Below are 20839 nucleotides of genomic sequence, written 5' to 3'. Positions count from 1 at the left end.
AGTGTTCATTTAGAAAAACAAGAACCACCAAATCAAATTCTGTTTCAAGAAATCAAAAATTCATCATTAACTCAGTTCTTTACAGAGCTAGCTAATTTGTTACAAAATGTACTGTGCCTATGAGCTGTTGGATACATTTGCTAAATCATAGAATCGTTATTTAAAACACTAGCTTGCCGAGTTGTAGTTTATTATTGTTGCCTGTTCTCAAAATAATGGGATAAAATAAGGCGGGTTGCATCAGGAGGAAAAGCTGGCATAAAAATCAGATATGGTCAGATTTTGATTTGATGGAAATTATAATGAACATAAAATATTGTATCTTGTTAAGTCAATTAACATAAACATCTTTAAATATAGATACAATATACAGCTGGATTTTAAATGAATGAATATTTAGCTAAAAAACAATTCTAAGAAAAAAAAGTGTATTTATAAGAACATTAATGTGTCAGTTTAATACATTTTAATACATTTTCCTCCTCCTCCATCTCTAATCAAAGTGCATTTTTAATAATCTGCTTGAAATAAATGAATATTTAGCTAAAAAAAAAACTTATTTATAAGGAAAAAAGCGTATTTAAAAGAACAATAATTTCATACATTTTCCTCCTCCTCTAAAGATCTTTAAATCAGAGTGCATTCTAGGAACATTTAGGAACTCATTTTGCAGAAATTGAACTAAAATAAGGAGCTGAGCTATAATTGCACAGATCTGTAGCTTTACAATATTGTAGGTATAGAGTACTGACCTGTTGCACACAGAGAAGATGATGTGATGATCCTGTGTTGAGTACCTACACCAGTGTGTGACATTTTATACCAGAATTGACATCATAAACATGACGCACACAGGGCTTTGTTTTGCGCGTGTCCTGAAACAAAACAGCGTTCAATTTGATTACAGGTGTTTTGCATCAGTAGGCAAACAGAGCTCCTTTTTGGCAAACATATCCAAAATTATGGACTTTTTTAAAGTTTTAACTATGAATGTTTAGTATTAGGTTTACTTGCTGGTTGTCAGAGAATGTTAATTTGAAACTTTTTGTTAATGGGGGAGTGGTAGTGTGTTGATAAGGGCTCTAAGCTGTCAATCTTAAGGTTAAGAGTACAAATCTGTGCTCTGCCAGGCAGCCACATTTTGGCTCTTGAGCAAAGTCCATAAACTATTGGTTTAATAAACCCAGCTTTTAAAAATACAAGCTGAGATATCCAAAGAAAAGAATTTCATTGCACTGTATTTGTACATGTGATGACAACAGCTTTTTTCTTCTCAAATAAGTACCTTAAAAACAGGCTTCCTATCAGTAAATATCAGGTAATAAGGTATGAGAGATTGGGTGGTGAGGGGTTCTCTGGTGGCACAGCGGTAAATTGTGCTAGTCCACCAGTAATTGGATCCAGGGTTTAAATCCCCAGCAGTGCTATCAGCCAGCTGGGCATCATCTGCATGAAGACATTAATGGCGGGGGTTTGCCAAGGCCCCATGATAGATTGGCAATCTGTCCAGGGTGTGTTACAGCATTGCACCTAGTGAGTCCGTACAGCCAGACCCACCACAATCCTGACCAGGATAAAGTGGTGGTAAATCATAAAAATAAAAAATAAATTGCTGTGTAAAGGTATAGATTATGTACAATATATGGACAAAATTATTGGGACACCCTTCGTAATGACTGAATTCAGATATTTCAAACACAGCCATTCCTGTCAGAAATAAAGTCAGTATAAAGTCAGTAAATTATATGATTCCAAATACAAAGTGCATAAAGCAAGGTCAATAAAGTCGTGGTTTGACAAGTTTGGTGCAAAGAAACTACACAAAGCCCTGACCCTAACTCTGTTGAGAACCACTGGAAAGATTTTGAATGTTGATTATAAGCAAAGCCTTTCTGTTTAACATGGATGTCTGAACTTACAAGTGTTCTTTTGACTGAATAGACATAAATTCCTTCTGGTACACTCCAAAATCTTGTGAAAAGCCATCCCAAAATATATAATGAAGAAATGTACCATCTAGAGGTGGTAGAGTCTATTGTCTATTATTAGCAGCACTTTACACTGTAAAGATTTCCTCCTCCATCTGCTGGTGCTTTTAGAGCTTCACACCTTCTGAGTAAACTCGAAAATATTTGCCTTTAATGTATTGGGGTTGATAAATGAAGTCCAAAGTACTTTCAACTGACCCACATTTTCTTACCTTGAGGGGGTTTCACACTTGCACATTTGTTCTGCTCCCGAGGCTTGGCATAAAATTATAGGATTCAACTAATAAATATTTAATATGTTTTAGCCACACCAATTGCTAACAATAATGTGGAAAGTCCTTTTCTTTTTATTATGGTTTAGAAGGTACACAAAGTTCCATAAAGACACAGTTATACAAGTTAAATAATTTGGGTGGTGGATCATTCTCAGCACTGCAGTGACACTGACATGTTGGTGGTGTGTTAGTGTGTGTTAGTGTGTGTTGTGCTGGTATGAGTGGATAAGACACAGCAGTGCTTTTACATAAAAACAGGCATGTGTGCATGGTGTGCAACACTAAAAGGGTGACTTGTTTTAGAGCAAAGTAGGAAACAAGTAGGAAAGGACACTCTTTATGGGTAATGTCGGGCAAATGGTCGAAAGCACTGAGAAAAAAAAATAGCAGGAGCACAGAAGTTGTCCTTTTCCCCCGTCACCTTTATTTTTGGCCACAACAATCAAAATGTTTACAAGCACGCTCTAAAAACAAACAAACAAAAAAAACCATAGTAAACACGACCTCTACCACCAGAGGAAACAAACTTATGACTGCAAAGTCACTTAAGTCTCATTATCTTAAACATCCATTATCACAGGAGTAGCAAAGCGTTTAGCCTCCCTCAGGGAAGAACCCCTTACCCCTATTTCAGAGCTATATTTAAACAGGTAGCTCCTCCCCTAGATCATACCATACCCCTTACCGGTAAAGACAAAATATATCAAAATGAATATAGATTTCACTGAGCAACGAATATGGCAAAATGTTATGAGTTATAAACAATACTCAAAACCATTTCATTAACAACATTTCCAATATTTACAGCGTACGCTTATCTAACATTTATTTTCTTTTACAGGTTCTTCACCCCTCCCCTTCTACAGAGGATGGACTCACCCAGGTAAGCAAAGCTAAGGAGTTTCCCACTAGTACTCTTTTAGGACCCCACTGGTGAGTGTTAGCAGTGCTAGATTATTACAGGTCAGTATTTACAGTACAGTCCATGCTGGTAATGTGTCAGGAGTCCATAAGCTCGACACCATCCCAGTGGTCGAGACATAAAATCAGCAGTTACATTCTGGGTACATTCTGAGCCTTTTCTATACTGAATGTCAAAACGAAAGGGCTGCAGTGACAGGTACCAATGTATGATCCTAGCGTTGGAATTTTTCATCCGTCTGATCCACTGCAAAGCTCTGTGATCAGACTCTAAGATAAATTTTTTCCCGGTTAAGTAATACCTCAACAAGTCCAGAGCCCATTTGATGGCAAGGGCCTCTTTCTCAATGGTGGAATACCTGACCTCTCTTGGAAACAGTTTCCTGCTTATGTACAGGATGGGCCTCCGATCCTCGCCCTCCCCCTGTAATAAGACTGCTCCCAACCCCAATCCTGACGCATCCATCTGAACAACCCAGGGTTTGTCAAAATCTTCACACACAGTGCATTTTTAAGTTCATTAAAAGCATGGTCCATCCCACAAGACCCTTTGTTGTAGGCCGTGGTGTCACTCTCACAGTCTCCACCTTATCAACTTGAGGCCGTATTTGTCCCCCACCCAGGATGTAACCCAGGTGTGAGACCTCCTTCCTCCGACGTTTAGATGTTTCAGGTGTTCCTCCCAAAATGCACTAAAAATAGCAACATCGTCAATATAGGCTGCCGTGAAGTTTTCAGTGCCGTTGAGGACCTGGTCCATCAACCTCTGAAAGGTTGCTGCAGCTTCATGTAATCCAAAAGGCATTGTACGGAAATGGTACAGTCCGGATGGTGTTCTGAACGCTGTCAACTTCCTGACGGACTGGCTGAGTGGCACCTGCCAGTACCCTTTGTACAGGTCCAGTGTAAACAAAAACTTGGCCTTTTCCAACCTCTCTATAAGCTCATCTGCCCATAGCATAGGGTAGGGATCAAATGCTGACATTTAGGTTTGAGAAATCTATGCAGAAACATAGCCCTCCATCCTTCTTTGGAACTAGGATGACAGGGCTGCACCATTCACTGTCCGATGGTTCGATGACACCCATCCTCAGCATCTCCTTCACCTCCTTTTTCAGGTCAGGAACAAGTCGCGCTGGCACCCTACAGGTGGTTTGTCGAATCGGCTCGTCCTTGGTGAGTCTGATGTTGTGCTGGGTCACTGCTGTCTGCCCTGGTTCTTCCGAGAAGAGCCTTTGCTGAAATTGCCTGAAGTAGCTCTTTCCGCTGCCACGTACTCAGGTGAGATACCAGTGGGAGAACTGCACCTTCACTTTCTGTGGGGAAGTACTGCTCCATCACCTCTTCCTCATCATCCACTGCCCTTATCCACAGTTATTCTGAGCTTGTGGTATCCGGTTCACTCCACGGCCTCAGCATGTTTATGTGGAAGCGCATGAACTTCTTCCTCCGGTCTGGTGTGTGCAGTTCATATGTGGTTTCTCCGATCCATCTGTGTACAACATATGGACCCTGCCATTTGGCCAAAAGTCCAGTGTCACTGGTTGGTAGGAAGGATCGGTGCCTTCTGTCCTGGCTGCAGCACTGTTTTCCTCACCCCCTTGTTGTACCAGTGCTTTTGTTGTTCTTGTGCTTTCTTCATGTTTGCACGGACAGTCTCAGTCAGCTGGTTCAGCTTCTCTTTCATCTTTAAAACAAAGGTTAAAATGCTTAGCTTCTGCTCTCTGTTTTCTCCCTTCCAGGCTTTGTTTAAGACGTCCAGAGGGCCTCTAACCTGTTGTCCATAGAGAAGATAGAATTGGGAAAAGCCGGTGGAAGCTTGTGGTACCTCACAATACCCGAACAGAACATAGGGTAGCCATTGCTGTTTATAAATTTCTTCAGAGTCTGTTTCAGTGTCTTGTTAAAGCGCTCTACAAGGCCATCCATTTGAGGGTGCCATGGGGTGGTATGGATACCTTTAATGCCTAATAAGCTGTACACGTCTTTTATCTGTTTTAAGGTGTTTGTGCCCTAATCTGTCAAAATTTCTTTTGGGATGCGTACCCTGGAAATGAGCTGGATTAGAGCATTGACGATCTGGCGAGTTTTAACTTTTTTGAGTTCAAATGCCTCTGGATATGTTGAAGCATAGTCTACGATGACCAAGATATGTCGGTTGCTATTTTTGGTTCTTGGTAGTGGCCCTACCACATCCATATCTATGTGTGAAAAAGGGACATCGATTATAGACATCTTCACCATAGGTACTCTGACTTTTTTTGCGCTGATGTAAGCTGACATTCTAGGCAATTTTTGCAAAATTCAATCGCATCTCCATACTGACCTGGCCAGTAGAATCTGTGCGCTATGTGGCTTAAGGTTTTGGCTTGGCCAAAATGACCTGCCCAGGGAGCTGAATGACCCATTTTGAGCACTTCTTCCATAAGACCTAGTGGGAGTATCAGCTGCTCTCCCTAGTCAGAGACTCTATACAATTTGTTTTCTTTAACAGCTAAGTGGCAACCTTCCTCACTGTTGTCACTGTACAGTTTGCTTTTAGCGAAAAGTGGTTTTAGTGTCTCATCCTGACTCTGGAGCTGTTCAAAGTTAGTGGGTAAGCTGATACTATCAATAGTTGGACGTTGCAGATTCTCACTCACTTTGGTTCATAAAACTTTGCCTTTTCTTTTCTCCGTTTTGGACTTTTTCTGTTTGGGCTCTACAGCATAGGGTAGTTCATTTAGCAGTTCGACGGCCTCCTTAGTTGTACGTTTAGCGTGCGGCCTAGTTACAACTATAACCTCAGCCTTGCTTGTTTGTTTTTTGTTTAGCAGGTCAACCAGAATAGGAATATCTCTACCTAGTATTACCGCATACGGAGCATTCCGAATTATTCCTACTTTTATCAGGTAAGTTTGTCCCTTAATTGAGATGGTAATTTCAGTTGTTGGATAAACCTGTTCATCGCTATGAATGCATTTAACCCTTAATTTCTCTGTAGGATTGTACTGGAGGTTTTCTAGGCATGCTTGGGTAAATAAAGTTTGACTTGCTGCAGTGTCTATTAACTTGTACTGTTTGCCTTTTATTTTAACCAGCACTGTAGTTTAATCGCTATTCTCTTGTGTAGTGAGCGGGTTTTCTTCCCTAGGGACGTAACACAGTTGCCTAGAGCTAGTAGGTGGGTTTTGGCATTCATTGCTTTTATGCCCTAATTGGTTTCAGCTAAAACATTTGATTTTGGATTCTTCGGCCGGAGTTTTTTTGCTATTACGCCATTGTGTATTAGATAACCTATGCTGACCCAAACCACCACCATAATCACGCTTTTCAAACTTACTGGCTTGTTTGCTGGAGTCTGGTTTTCCGAAGTGAAAGTCTCTGTCCGCCCGTCGAGCTGAAATAAAGGCTTCCGCCATTTCGACCGTCTGTCGAGGTGAAGCAGAGCTGCGTTCCATTATCCAGCTCTTCAGTTCAGGGTTGATCATGCTCAGGAACTGCTCCAGCACGATGGTTTGTCCTATTTCTTCTTTTGGGTGCATTCCGTCGGCCGCATCCACCTCTCGTACAGTCCAGTAAGTCTTGTGAAAAGTTCCTTTGGCGTTTTGCCCTTCAAAACACTGTCCTTGCGAAAACGCTGCCTGTAAGTCTCTGGGTTAATCTCAAATTTCTTAAGAATAGCCTCTTTCACGGCATCAAAGTCATTTATGTCATCTGTGCTCATAGCGACATACGCTGCTCTTGATTTTCCCTCGAGCAGCGGGACTAGATGGAAAGCCACTCCGCTCTCGGCCACCTAGCCGCTAGTGCTAGCCGCTCGAACATTACGAAATAATGTTCGATATCGTCCGAGTCTTTAAGTTGCGCGAGCCTTGGCCATGCCATCGGCGCCGTTCTTACGTGAGCTCCCTCCGTTTCGTACGTGAACTCGGGTTTGTATATCCTCGTCTGCGCAGCTGTTATTGTTGTGGATTGCTGCTCTTCCGGCTTCTGCTGCATTCCCCTTTGAATTTTCCATACCACCTCCTCTAGAAGCCCGAACTAATGCTGTAGCGAGCGCCACCTTTTATCCTGCCTCTTTGCTTCTTTCTGCTGCTCTCCATCCTTCCGCTGCTGAATATCGATGAAGTCCTGGAGCATTTGCCGCAGGTTAGCGATCTCTGTTGCACTTCGGTCAGGTCCTTGTTCTGAGGACGGTTCACATTCCTCTTCGTCGCAGCTATCCGGTTGAGCTTGTGTGACTGGGGGTTTCTTGGGAGCCATTACATCCTTGTAGTGGTCCCCTGGGCTCTCTGCTTGGTTGTCATGTATGTGCCCTGTGGGTTTAAAAAAAAAAAGTTCCACTGCCACCATTTGTGATAAAGCGTGTTCCCGGACTACCACAAAACAAGTAGGAAAGGACACTCTTTATGGGTAATGTCGGGCGAATGGTCAAAAGCACTGAAAAAAATAGCAGGAGCACAGAAGTTGTCCTTTTTCCCTGTCCTCTTTATTTTTGGCCACAACAATCAAAATATTTACAAGCGTTCTTTTAAAAAAAAAAAAACATAGTAAACACGACCTCTACCACCAGCGGAAACAGACTTATGACTGCAAAGTCACTTAAGTCTCATTATCTGAAATATACATTATCACAGGCCTAGCAAAGCATTTAGCCCTTTCCAAGGAAAAACCCCTATTTCAGAGCTATATTTAAACAGGTAGCTCCTCCCCTAGATCATACCATACCCCTTACCTTACCCCTTATGGCGAAATGTTATGAGTTACAAACAATACTCAAAACCATTCTGTTAACAACATTTCCAATATTTACGGCGTACGCTTATCTAACACTTATTTTCTTTTACAGGCTCTTCACCGCTCCCCTTCTACAGAGGATGGACTCACCCAGGTAAGTAAAGCTGAAGAGTTTTCCCATAGTACTCTTTTAGGACCCCACTGGTGAGTGTGAGCAGTGCTAGAATATTACAGGTGAGGGTTTACACTACAGTCCATGTTGGTAATGTGTCAGGGCTACCTTACATCATTACAATTACATAATAAAAAACAGATTTTTATGAATTAATTTTAAAAGCTTTTAAAGTATTTATCACATTGCTCCAAAACAAGTTGTATTTTATCAAGTGTAACCCACATTACACACTACAACTCTTATACTGACACTTTTACCCTTTATTACATAATAAAGAACAGATTTTTATTAATAACTTCAATAGCATTTAAAGTATCCATCATATTAATCACTTCAATAGCTTTTAAAATATTCATCAAATTGCTCCAAAACGAGGTTGTATTTCATCAAGTGTAACCCACATTACACACTACAACTCTTATACTGACACTTTTACCCTTTATTACATAATAAAGAACAGTTTTTTATTAATAACTTCAATAGCATTTAAAGTATCCATCATATTAATCACTTCAATAGCTTTTAAAATATTCATCAAATTGCTCCAAAACGAGGTTGTATTTCATCAAGTGTAACCCACATTACACACTACAACTCTTATACTGACACTTTTACCCTTTATTACATAATAAAGAACAGTTTTTTATTAATAACTTCAATAGCATTTAAAGTATCCATCATATTAATCACTTCAATAGCTTTTAAAATATTCATCAAATTGCTCCAAAACGAGGTTGTATTTCATCAAGTGTAACCCACATTACACACTACAACTCTTACGCTGATGCTTTTACCCTGTATTACATAATAAAAACAGATTTTCCTTCATAACTTCAATAGCATTTAAAGTATTCAGCATATTAGTAACTTCAATGGCATTTAAAGTATTCAGCATATTAGTAACTTCAATAGCTTTAAAAATATGAATCAAATTGCTCCAAAACAAGTTGTATTTTATCAAGTGTAACCCACATTACACACAACACTTACACTGACATTTTTACTCTTTATTAAATAATAAAATACAGATTTTTATTCATAACTTCAATAGCATTTAATGTATTCAGCAATTAGTAACTTCAATAGCTTTTAAAAAATTGCTCCAAAACAAGTTGTATTTTATCAAGTGTAACCCACATTACAACTCTTACATTGACACTTTTACTTTTTAATAAATAATAAAAAAACAGATTTTTATTCATAACTTCAATAGCATTTAAATTATTCAGCATTTTAGTAACTTCAATGGCATTTAAAGTATTTAGCATATTAGTAACTTCAATAACTTTAAAAATATTAATCAAATTGCTCCGAAACAAGTTTATCAAGTGTAACCCACATTACACACTACAACTTTAAAATGACACTTTTATCTTGCATTACATAATAAAAAAAGAGATTTTTATTCACAACTTTAATAGCATTTAAAGTATTCAGCATACCAATAACTTAAATAGCTTTAAAAATGTTCATCAAATTGCTCCAAAAAAGCTGTATTTTATCACGTGTAACCCACATTTCACACTACAACTCTTACACTGACACTTTTGCCTTGTATTACATAATAAAAAACAGATTTAAAAAAAAATGTCAGCATATTTTAAACTTCAATAACTTTTAAAATAATTAACAAATTGCTTTGAAACCTTTTCCGAGACCTTTTAATAAATAATAAAAAACTGATTTTTGTTCCATATACCAAATAGCATACACATAATGCACATTGAAAAAATGAGCATATTTTAAACTTCAATAACTTTTAAAATATTCATCAAATTGCTTCGAAACGAATTGTATTTTATCAAGTGTAACATTACAAACTACAACTGTTATACTCACACTTTTACCTTTTAATAATAATAAAAAATCTGATTTTTGTTCCATATTTTAAATAGCATACACATGATGAAAATTGAAAAAAACTAAGCATATTTTAAACTTCAATAGCTTTTAAAAATTCAAATCAAATTTCTCTAAAACAAAATTCATTTTATCAAGTGCTACCCACATTACACACTACAATTTTTATTTTTAACTTTTACCTTTTAATACCTAAGAAAAAACTGATTTTATCCATGACATTAATACCATTTAATACTCAGCAAAGAAAAAACCTCAATAGCATTGCAAGTATTTAGCATATTAAATTAACTTTTAATTAACTTTAATAGCTTTTAAAATATTCATCAATTTTCTCTAAAACACGTTTTATTTTATCAAGTGTAACCCACATTACACACTACAATGTCTTATTTTTAAACTTTTACCATTCAATACCTAATAAAAAACTGATTTTATCCATGAATTTTAAACCATTTAATATTCAGCATAGCAAAAGCTTCAATAGCATTGAAAGTATTTAGCTATTTAAAAACTTTAAAAGCTTTTAAAAATATTTATCAAATTTCTCTAAAACAAGATTTATTTTATTAAGTGCTACCCACATTACACACTACACTTTTTATTTTTAAACATTTATCTTTTAATACCTAAGAAAAAAAACTGATTTTATCCATGATATTAATACCATTGAAATATACAGCATAGCAAAAACCTGAATAGCATTGCAAGTATTTAGCTATTTAAAAACTTCAATAACTGTTAAAATATTTATCAAATTTCTCTAAAACAAAATTTATTTTATCAAGTGCTACCCACATTACGCACTATTTTTTGTTTAACTTTTACCTTTTAATACCTAAGAAAAAACTGATTTTATCCATGACATTAATACCATTTAATACTCAGCAAAGAAAAAACCTCAATAGCATTGCAAGTATTTAGCATATTAAAAACTTTAATAGCTTTTAAAATATTCATCAATTTTCTCTAAAACACGTTTTATTTTATCAAGTGTAACCCACATTACACACTACAATTTTTTATTTTTCAACTTTTACCATTCAATACCTAATAAAAACTGATTTTATCCATGAATTTTAAACCATTTAATATTCAGCATAGCAAAAGCTTCAATAGCATTGAAAGTATTTAGCTATTAAAAACTTCAAAAGCTTTTAAAATATTTATCAAATTTCTCTAAAACAAGATTTATTTTATCAAGTGCTACCCACATTACACACTACACTTTTTATTTTTAACTTTTACCTTTTAATACCTAAGAAAAAACTGATTTTTCAGCAAAGAAAAAATCTCAATAGCATTGTAGTTATTAAAAAAAATTCTCTAGATTCAACATAACAATTTCATTTCAGAATGATAGTACACCATCTGTAGATGTCACTCAGTTAATATCAAGCAATTCTGATTTTTCATTTTTAAATAAAGGCTTTTATAACGTCAAGTTTCTATTATTTTAAATCTAGACTGTTATTAAAAAGAATTCTCTAGTTTCCAAAAAACAATTTCACTTCATAATGATAGTACACCATCTGTAGATGTCACTCAGTTAATATCAAGCAATTCTGATGTGTCATTTTTAAATAAAGGCCTTTATATTGTCAAATTTCCAATTATGTAACTAGATTGTTATTAAAAATAATTCTTTAGTTTCCACAGAACAATTCCACTTCATAATGATAGAACACCGTCTGTACATGTCACTCAGTTAATAATAAACAATTCTAATGTATCATTCACTCAGTTAATATCAAGCAATTCTGATGTATCATTTTTAAATAAATGTTTTTATATTGTCAAATTTATATTATTTTAACTCTAGACTATTATTAAAAAGAATTCTCTAGTTTCCACAAAACAATTCCACTTCATAATGATAGTACACCATCTGTAGATGTCACTCAGTTAATTTCAAGCAATTCTGATTTGTCATTTTTAAATAAAGGCCTTTATATTGTCAAATTTCTGTTATTTTAACACTAGACTGTTATAAAAAAAAAATTCTCTAGATGCAACATAACAATTTCATTTCAGAATGATAGTACACCATCTGTAGATGTCACTCAGTTAATATCAAGCAATTCTGATTTTTCATTTTTAAATAAAGGCTTTTATATTGTCAAGTTTCCATTATTTTAAATCTAGACTGTTATTAAAAAGAATTCTCTAGTTTCCACAAAACAATTTCACTTCATAATGATAGTACACCATCTGTAGATGTCACTCAGTTAATATCAAGCAATTCTGGTGTGTCATTTTTAAATAAAGGCCTTTATATTGTCAAATTTCCAATTATGTAACTCTAGATTGTTATTAAAAAGAATTCTTTAGTTTCCACAGAACAATTCCACTTCATAATGATGGAATACCATCTGTACATGTCACTCAGTTAATATTAAACAATTCTAATGTATCATTCACTCAGTTAATATCAAGCAATTCTGATGTATCATTTTTAAATAAATGTTTTTATATTGTCAAATTTATATTATTTTAACTCTAGACTGTAATTAAAAAGAATTCTCTAGTTTCCACAAAACAATTCCACTTCATAATGATAGTACACCATCTGTAGATGTCACTCAGTTAATTTCAAGCAATTCTGATGTGTCATTTTTAAATAAAGGCCTTTATAATTTCAAATTTCTATTATTTCAAATCTAGACTGTAATTAAAAAGAATTTTATAAAACGGATAGTTCCGGTCCTAAAATCTGATTGGCTGAGCCGCGTTCGAAGCCGTTGTAAAATCCCCGATAAACTCACACCTATGACCCAATTTAATTTCAAAATGATAGTACACCGTCTGTAGATTTCACTCAGTTAATATCAAGCAAATCTGATATGTCATTTTTAAATAAAGGCCTTTATATTGTCAAATTTCCATTATTTTAACTCTAGACTATTAATAAAAAGAATCCTCTAGTTTCCACAAAACAATTTAATTTCAAAATGATAGTACACCGTCTGTAGATGTCACTCAGTTAATATCAAGCAATTCTGATATGTCATTTTTAAATAAAGGCCTTTATATTGTCAAGTTTCCATTATTTGAAATCTAGACTGTTATTAAAAAGAATCCTCTAGTTTCCACAAAACATTTCCACTTCATAATGATAGTACACCAGCTGTAGATTTCACTCAGTTAATATCAAGCAATTCTGAAGTATCATTTTTAAATAATGGCCTTTATATTGTCAAATTTCCATTATTTTAACTCTAGACTGTTATTAAAAAGAATTCTCTAGTTTCCACAAAACAATTCCACTTCATAATGATAGTACACCATCTGTAGATTTCACTCAGCTAATATCAAGCAATTCTGATGTATTATTTTTAAATTAAGGTTTTTATATTGTCAAATTTCCATTATTTTTACTCTAGACTGTTATTAAAAAGAATTCTCTAGTTTCTTTTAAAAATGACACATCAGAATTGCTTGATATTAACTGAGTGACATTTACCGATTGTGTACTATCATTATGAAGTGGAATTGTTTTGTGGAAACCAGAGAATTCTTTTTAATAACAGTCTAGAGTTAAAATAATGGAATTTTGACAATAAAAAGGCCTTTATTTAGAAATGACACATCAGAATTGCTGTCAGGTTATTTCCAACTCTTTTTTTCAAAGCTTGAAATTATATCCCTAATACAGTTTGCAGGACGAAATGGGTTTATTTATTTTTTTCATTTTTAACTTATATATGTATATATTTTTTCATCTGATACATTAATATATTTTTAACTGATATATTTCTGTATTTTAACTGATATATTTATATATTTTAACTGATACATTTATACATATTGTAACTGATATATTTCTATATTTATAACTGATGTAGTCATGTTCAGGTGACTTTTTTAAATAATTTTTACCAGACGCTATTACCGTAATGTTTAGTATATGCACATCCTTCAAAACAACGTAGGGGGCTGATTTGACTGAGCATTTCGAAGTGGAGGCTGGCTTGACCGCAGTCATTTTATTAGCATGTCAGTGCTTGTGTTAATATGCAATTTCTTATGTGTTCCAGAGTATATAGAAGCATTACAGGACCACAAAGAACATGAAAACGTGGATTCTTGAAGTGGTGAAGGAGAGTGCTGTTTTATCAAGATCACTGTCCAGTCAATGTTGCAGTTGTAATTGAAGAAGATGTAGTAATGGACAACCTGCCCCACTACACTAATGCCTTCAAGACACCAAACCATCGAAAATTTGCAATTACATTTAGGTGCTAAATTGACTTGTAATTTGTAGTTGTCCTTGCACCTTAAAAACTACATTTAGGCTCTACTTACATTTTTTTATATAAATTGTTACAATTACACACTATAACATTTATAACTTGTAATTTGTTTGATGCTTGTGAATGCTGAATGTTTAAAAAAATTTATTGTTTATATGATACATGCAAATAAAATGTATTTGTTAAGAATTTACATTTGCTATGCAGTGTTCACTAATTCAGTATATTTTACATGTACTTTGATACTAATTAACTGGACTAAACAAATGTAGTTGACAGAATTGAAAATATATTGTTGGACCAACAAGGTATATTTGATGAATTTCATTGACACAACCTATTTTTTTAGTTTGTCTGAAATTGTAGAATTGTCAGCAGAACTTAAAATATATTGTTGGACCAACAAGATGTATTTGATGAATTTCATTGATACAACTTATTTTTTTAGTTGGTCCTAAATTCTATGGTTGTCAGCAGAACTTAAATTATGCATTTTAGATAACTTTAATTAGGCCAGCTAAAAAAATTTGATGCAACGGGTCACTAATAATTTTTAAGTTGAAGAGACTTGAAATTTTTTACAGTGTAATGTGGGTTACACTTCACTGTAAAAGAAAATTTTAGTTAGCCTAATTTAAGTTACTGTATCTGAAATGCATATTTTAAGTTCTGCTGACAACCATAGAATTTAGGAGAAACTAAAAAAAATAAGTTGTCAATGAAATTCATCAAATACATCTTGTTGTATTTGATGTATTTGATGAATTTCATTGACACAACTTTTTTTTTTTTTAGTTTAGTCAGCAGAACTTAAAATATGCATTTCAGATAACTTAAATTAGACCAACTAAAAAATTTGATGCAACGGGTCACTAAGAATTTTTAAGTTTGAGAGACTTGAATTTTTTTACAGTGAAGTGTAACCCACATTACACACTACAACTCCTAAATTGACACTACCCTGTTTAACATGATAAAAAAACAGATTTTTTTATCCATAACTTCATTAGCATTTAAAGTATTCAGCATATCATTAACTTCAATAGCTTTTAAAATATGCATCCATTGTTCCAGAACAAGCTGTATTTTATCAAGTGTAACCCACATTACACACTACAACTCCTAAACTGACACTTTTACCGTTTTACATGATAAAAAAATATTTTTTTTATCCATAACTTCAATAGCATTTGAAGTATGCAGCATATCAATAACTTCAATTGTTTGTAAGATGTGCATCAAATTGCTCCAAAACAAGCTGTATTTTATCAAGTGTAACCCACATTACACACTACAACTTCTAACTTGACACTACCCTGTTTTACATGATAAAAAAACAGATTTTTATCCATAACTTCAATACCATTTAAAGTATTCAGCATATCAATAACTTCAATAGCTTTTAAAATATGAATCAAATTGCTCCAAAACAAAACAGCTGTATTTTGTCAAGTGTAACCCACATTACACACTACAACTCTTACACTGACACTTTTACCTTGTATTACATAATAATAAAACATATTTTTATGCATAACTTCAATAGCATTTAAAGCATTCAGCATAATTGCAATTGCTTTTAAAATATGCACAATAATATTTTTTTAAATATGCATAATCAAATATTTTATTATTACATATTAAAAAACTGATTTTTATTCATAAATTTAATAGCATTTAAAGTGTTCAGCATTTTAATAAATTTAATAGCTTTTAAAATATGCATCTAAAACAAGTTGTATTTTATCAAGTGCAACCCACATTACACACTACAACTCTTACACTGGCATTTTTACCCTTTCATTACATAATAAAAAAACATATTTTTATTCATAACTTCAATAGCATTTAAAGTATTCAGCATATTAATAATTGCAATAGCTTCTAAAATATGCACAATAAAAAATTTTGTAAATATGCATAAAATATACACAATAAAATATGCATAATAAAATATTTTATTATTACATATTAAAAAACTGTTTTTTTTTTTTTGTTTTTTTTTTGACCCCTTTTTCTCCCCTCTTTAGCGCATCCAATTGTTCAATCAGCATCGTGCTTCCTCTCTGTCTATGCCGAACCCTGCCCTGACGGAGGTGATTGAAGCTAACCCATACACTGTTAGCCCGGAATTTATATTTAATCAAACATTTTTAGTACAACATACATAAATTATTTAAGTTTTTTTGCTCTACTCTAAAATGCAGAGTACATTGTACTAATTTGAGTACACATTTAAATGTGCTAAAAGATTTAAGTTTACTAAACAAAAAAAAATACTTTTCTATCAGATTAACTTTAAAAAGTTAAGTTAAGGTAATAAAACAGAAAAACCATTTACGTGTAAGTCCGCCTTTTTTCAGCTCGCTGTTGGTGAATCAGGCAGCCATTTGTTTTAACTTTTGTAACCTGTTGTTGCAAATTACTTTTTACTTTTCATTTAAGGCTTTTTGCAAAAGTAAACTTGTCTTCCTCAAATGTCTTTTGTGAAGTGGAACCTTTGTTAAACTAAGTGGACAAAAATTTTCTTCCTCATTATGCTATTTTTGAGTAGCATGTACACCAGTCTGATGGGGCTTTTTCATCTTCCGTCTAATTTTGGTAAGTGTTGTACTTAACAATTTTGTTTAAAATAAATGATCTTAATGTTGACACTAAATAAATAATCAAACAGCGCTGCTTTATTTGCCGTATTTAGGCTACATGCTAGCATGTTAGCATGATAGCCTTCATACGAAGCAAAGAGTGTGCTGGCTTGCTTTATTGTAATCCTTAAATTAATGCTATTAATGTTGATTTTAATACTTCTGTTTCTTGTTTCTTTGTGTTGTTTTACAGGTTCATGGTTACTGTAAAGAGCTGTTTGTGTTTCATCAGAACTTTATATACAGTTTGTACAGTTGTTAAGATGTTTTCTTGACATGTTGTATTTTAAGTAAATACTTCTGAAGTGAAATAAAGAAAAATAATTGTATAATTGTGTCTGTTTCTCTATAAACATTTGTAATTCATATTTAAAATGTAATTAACATGAAAACTAAGAAGAAATCAATAGTTTTTTCCATTGAGCTCAAGATAATAAGTAGAATTATTGGGAAAAGCAGTTGGTATAACAAAAAAAAGAAAGTTTAATCAACTTGCCTTTCAGGTGTAATAACTTAATGTTTTAAGTTATGCTAACTCAAGTTTTCATTATACATTACTTAACTTTTTTAGGGCAACCGGTTTCCTGAAATTTTTTAAGTAGATTGAACTTATCCGGGCTTACAGTGTATCCCCTCCGAAACACGAGCAGCAGCCAGATGCATCTTTGCCACCCACACATTGACGAGTTTGGCGCCACCCAGCGTTGCATGCGGAGAGACACACCCTAAGGGCACCCTCTTTCATCTCTGTGTAAGCGCCTCCAATCAGCCGACAGAGAACGTAATTGCATTCTGACAGAGAGAGACCCACATCCGGTTCTTTGTCCCACCCCCCATATGAGCAACCGGCCAATCGTTGCTCATATAGCCACTCAGCTTCGAACCGGTAAAGCAAGGCTGGATTCGACACTACGTACTCCAGAATCCAGCCCTGGTTGCAGCGCGTCTCCTTTACCGCTGCGCCACCTGAGCGGCTAAAAACTGATTTTTATTTATAGCTTCAATAGCATTGAAAGTATTCAGCATATCAATAACTTCAATAGCTTTTAAACTATTCATCAAATTGCTCTAAAACATTTATAGCATTATAGCATTTAAAGTATTCAGCATATGTTACGGGGGGTGGGGTAGGAATTGCTGGATCCAAGCGCAGTGTAATTTATATTTTTTGTATTATATATATATATACAGTATATACTGTATATATATACAGTGTATCACAAAAGTGAGTACACCCCTCACATTTCTGCAAATATTTCATTATATCTTTTCATGGGACAACACTATAGACATGAAACTTGGATATAACTTAGAGTAGTCAGTGTACAGCTTGTATAGCAGTGGAGATTTACTGTCTTCTGAAAATAACTCAACACACAGCCATTAATGTCTAAATAGCTGGCAACATAAGTGAGTACACCCCACAGTGAACATGTCCAAATTGTGCCCAAATGTGTCGTTGTCCCTCCCTGGTGTCATGTGTCAAGGTCCCAGGTGTAAATGGGGAGCAGGGCTGTTAAATTTGGTGTTTTGGGTACAATTCTCTCATACTGGCCACTGGATATTCAACATGGCACCTCATGGCAAAGAACTCTCTGAGGATGTGAGAAATAGAATTGTTGCTCTCCACAAAGATGGCCTGGGCTATAAGAAGATTGCTAACACCCTGAAACTGAGCTACAGCATGGTGGCCAAGGTCATACAGCGGTTTTCCAGGACAGGTTCCACTCGGAACAGGCTTCGCCAGGGTTGAGTCCACGTGTTCGGCGTCATATCCAGAGGTTGGCTTTAAAAAATAGACACATGAGTGCTGCCAGCATTGCTGCAGAGGTTGAAGACGTGGGAGGTCAGCCTGTCAGTGCTCAGACCATACGCCGCACACTGCATCGACTCGGTCTGCATGGTCGTCATCCCAGAAGGAAGCTGACGCACAAGAAAGCCCGCAAACAGTTTGCTGAAGACAAGCAGTCCAAGAACATGGATTACTGGAATGCCCTGTGGTCTGACGAGACCAAGATAAACTTGTTTGGCTCAGATGGTGTCCAGCATGTGTGGCGGCGCCCTGGTGAGAAGTACCAAGACAACTGTATCTTGCCTACAGTCAAGCATGGTGGTGGTAGCATCATGGTCTTGGGCTGCATGAGTGTTGCTGGCACTGGGGAGCTGCAGTTCATTGAGGGAAACATGAATTCCAACATGTACTGTGACATTCTGAAACAGAGCATGATCCCCTCTCTTCGAAAACTGGGCCTCATGGCACTTTTCCAACAGGATAACGACCCGAAACACAACCTCCAAGATGACAACTGCCTTGCTGAGGCAGCTGAAGGTAAAGGTGATGGACTAAACCCAATTGAGCACCTGTGGCGCATCCTCAAGTGGAAGGTGGAGGAGTTCAAGGTGTCTAACATCCACCAGCTCCGTGATGTCATCATGGAGGAGTGGAAAAGGATTCCAGTAGCAACCTGTGCAGCTCTGGTGAATTCCATGCCCAGGAGGGTTAAGGCAGTGCTGGATAATAATGGTGGTCACACAAAATATTGACACTTTGGGCACAATTTGGACATGTTCACTGTGGGGTGTACTCACTTATGTTGCCAGCCATTTAGACATTAATGGCTGTGTGTTGAGTTATTTTCAGAAGACAGTAAATCTACACTGCTATGCAAGTTGTACACTGACTACTCTAAGTTAGATCCAAGTTTCATGTCTATAGTGTTGTTCCATGAAAAGATATAATAAAATATTTGCAGAAATGTGAGGGGTGTACTCACTTTTGTGATACACTGTATATATATATATATATTATTTATTTATTTATTTGTTATAAACAGAATCGAATAAGTATACAAACCTGTATACTTACGCTGATAATCGCGTTATACAAATAGAATAATGAACGCACATGACTTTGGTTTGAGCTGGATTCAAACCGCAGCCGCTTGCACCACAAACCCAGTGCGTTATCCATGAATAAGTGAATAGAAAACCGCTACAAAAGCGGTAGAACAATAAAGGCGGCAAATGGCAAACAAAGGAGACGCCAACTGTGGCGTGCTCAAACAAAGGAAACTTCTGAAATATAAATAATCTTAATCCAGATTCCTCTCCACGCTCCCGTGGGGAGATAATTGTATTCTCTTTCGAAAAAAATTAAGTGCTTGTGTAACTGAAAATTTTAACAAACGGAAACTGAGCATCTTATTGATTCAGCTCAGTGATCTCGCTTTATTTTTCCTTTCTTCTCTTTTTCCGTTTTTTTTTTTTTTTTCCTTCGATTTCCTAACTGTGCTACACTTTTCTATTCTTTTCCTTTCCTTTCTTTTCTCTTTGCTTTCTTTTCTCTTTGTTTTCTTTCACTTTATTTTCTTTCACTTTCTTTTACTCTTTTTTCAGTTTCTCTCTTACTTATACCCACCTTCACTGATCGCACTGAAACAACGGTGCGACGCTGGCTGCTGTCAGACACAGGAGCTGCGTCAGGAATCGCATACTTCCATACTCAATAGTACGCGAAATGAGTACGCGAGAGCGGTTAGTATGTCCGAATACATACACAAAAAAAAAATTCTTTGGCTGAACTTAATTGAATTATGGAAAGTATTTCCACACAATTGTATTTATTTTTTTGGACATAAAGCAATTTTGTTTATCCAACACAATTTATTTAAGTAGTCTAAACTTAATTTGATCTGTTAAGTTTGACTCAACTCATTAAGGTAATCTGGACAAGATTTTCTAGTGTTGATCCAACTTATTTTCCTTAAGTTGATGCAACTTATTTAATTTAAGTTGTTCCAAACGATGTTGATTTAACTTATTTTACTTATGTTGGTTCTACTAATTGTACTAAAATTGATGTAACAATTAAGTTAATTTTGTTGATTTAACTTATGATTTTAAAACATTAAGTTATTACACAAGTTGATTAAACTTTCTTATTTTTGTTATACCAACTGCTTTTCCCAATAATTCTACTTATCTTGAGCTCAATTTAAAAAAA

The 20839-nt window shown here is 35.0% G+C and overlaps 1 long non-coding RNA gene across 2 annotated transcripts; it reads left to right on the top strand.

Annotated features, from left to right (window-relative positions):
* Positions 1 to 4312: 4312 nt before the first annotated feature.
* Positions 4313 to 14313, top strand: LOC134332704 (uncharacterized). 2 transcript variants are annotated; one of them, XR_010015284.1, is made up of 4 exons: positions 4313 to 4465; positions 5998 to 6075; positions 8016 to 8057; positions 13976 to 14313. It is a non-coding gene; the product is annotated as an uncharacterized LOC134332704 (long non-coding RNA). The 2 variants fall into 2 exon arrangements; XR_010015283.1 differs by lacking the exon at positions 4313 to 4465 and having other exon boundaries at positions 5327 to 6075.
* The last annotated feature ends 6526 nt before the right edge of the window (positions 14314 to 20839 follow it).

Source organism: Trichomycterus rosablanca, chromosome 18 (assembly GCF_030014385.1).
Source record: "Trichomycterus rosablanca isolate fTriRos1 chromosome 18, fTriRos1.hap1, whole genome shotgun sequence".
In the NCBI taxonomy this organism is placed as follows: domain Eukaryota; kingdom Metazoa; phylum Chordata; class Actinopteri; order Siluriformes; family Trichomycteridae; genus Trichomycterus; species Trichomycterus rosablanca.
The sequence above is the reverse complement of the archived record's forward strand: the minus strand, read 5'-3'. Positions and strand labels throughout refer to the sequence as shown.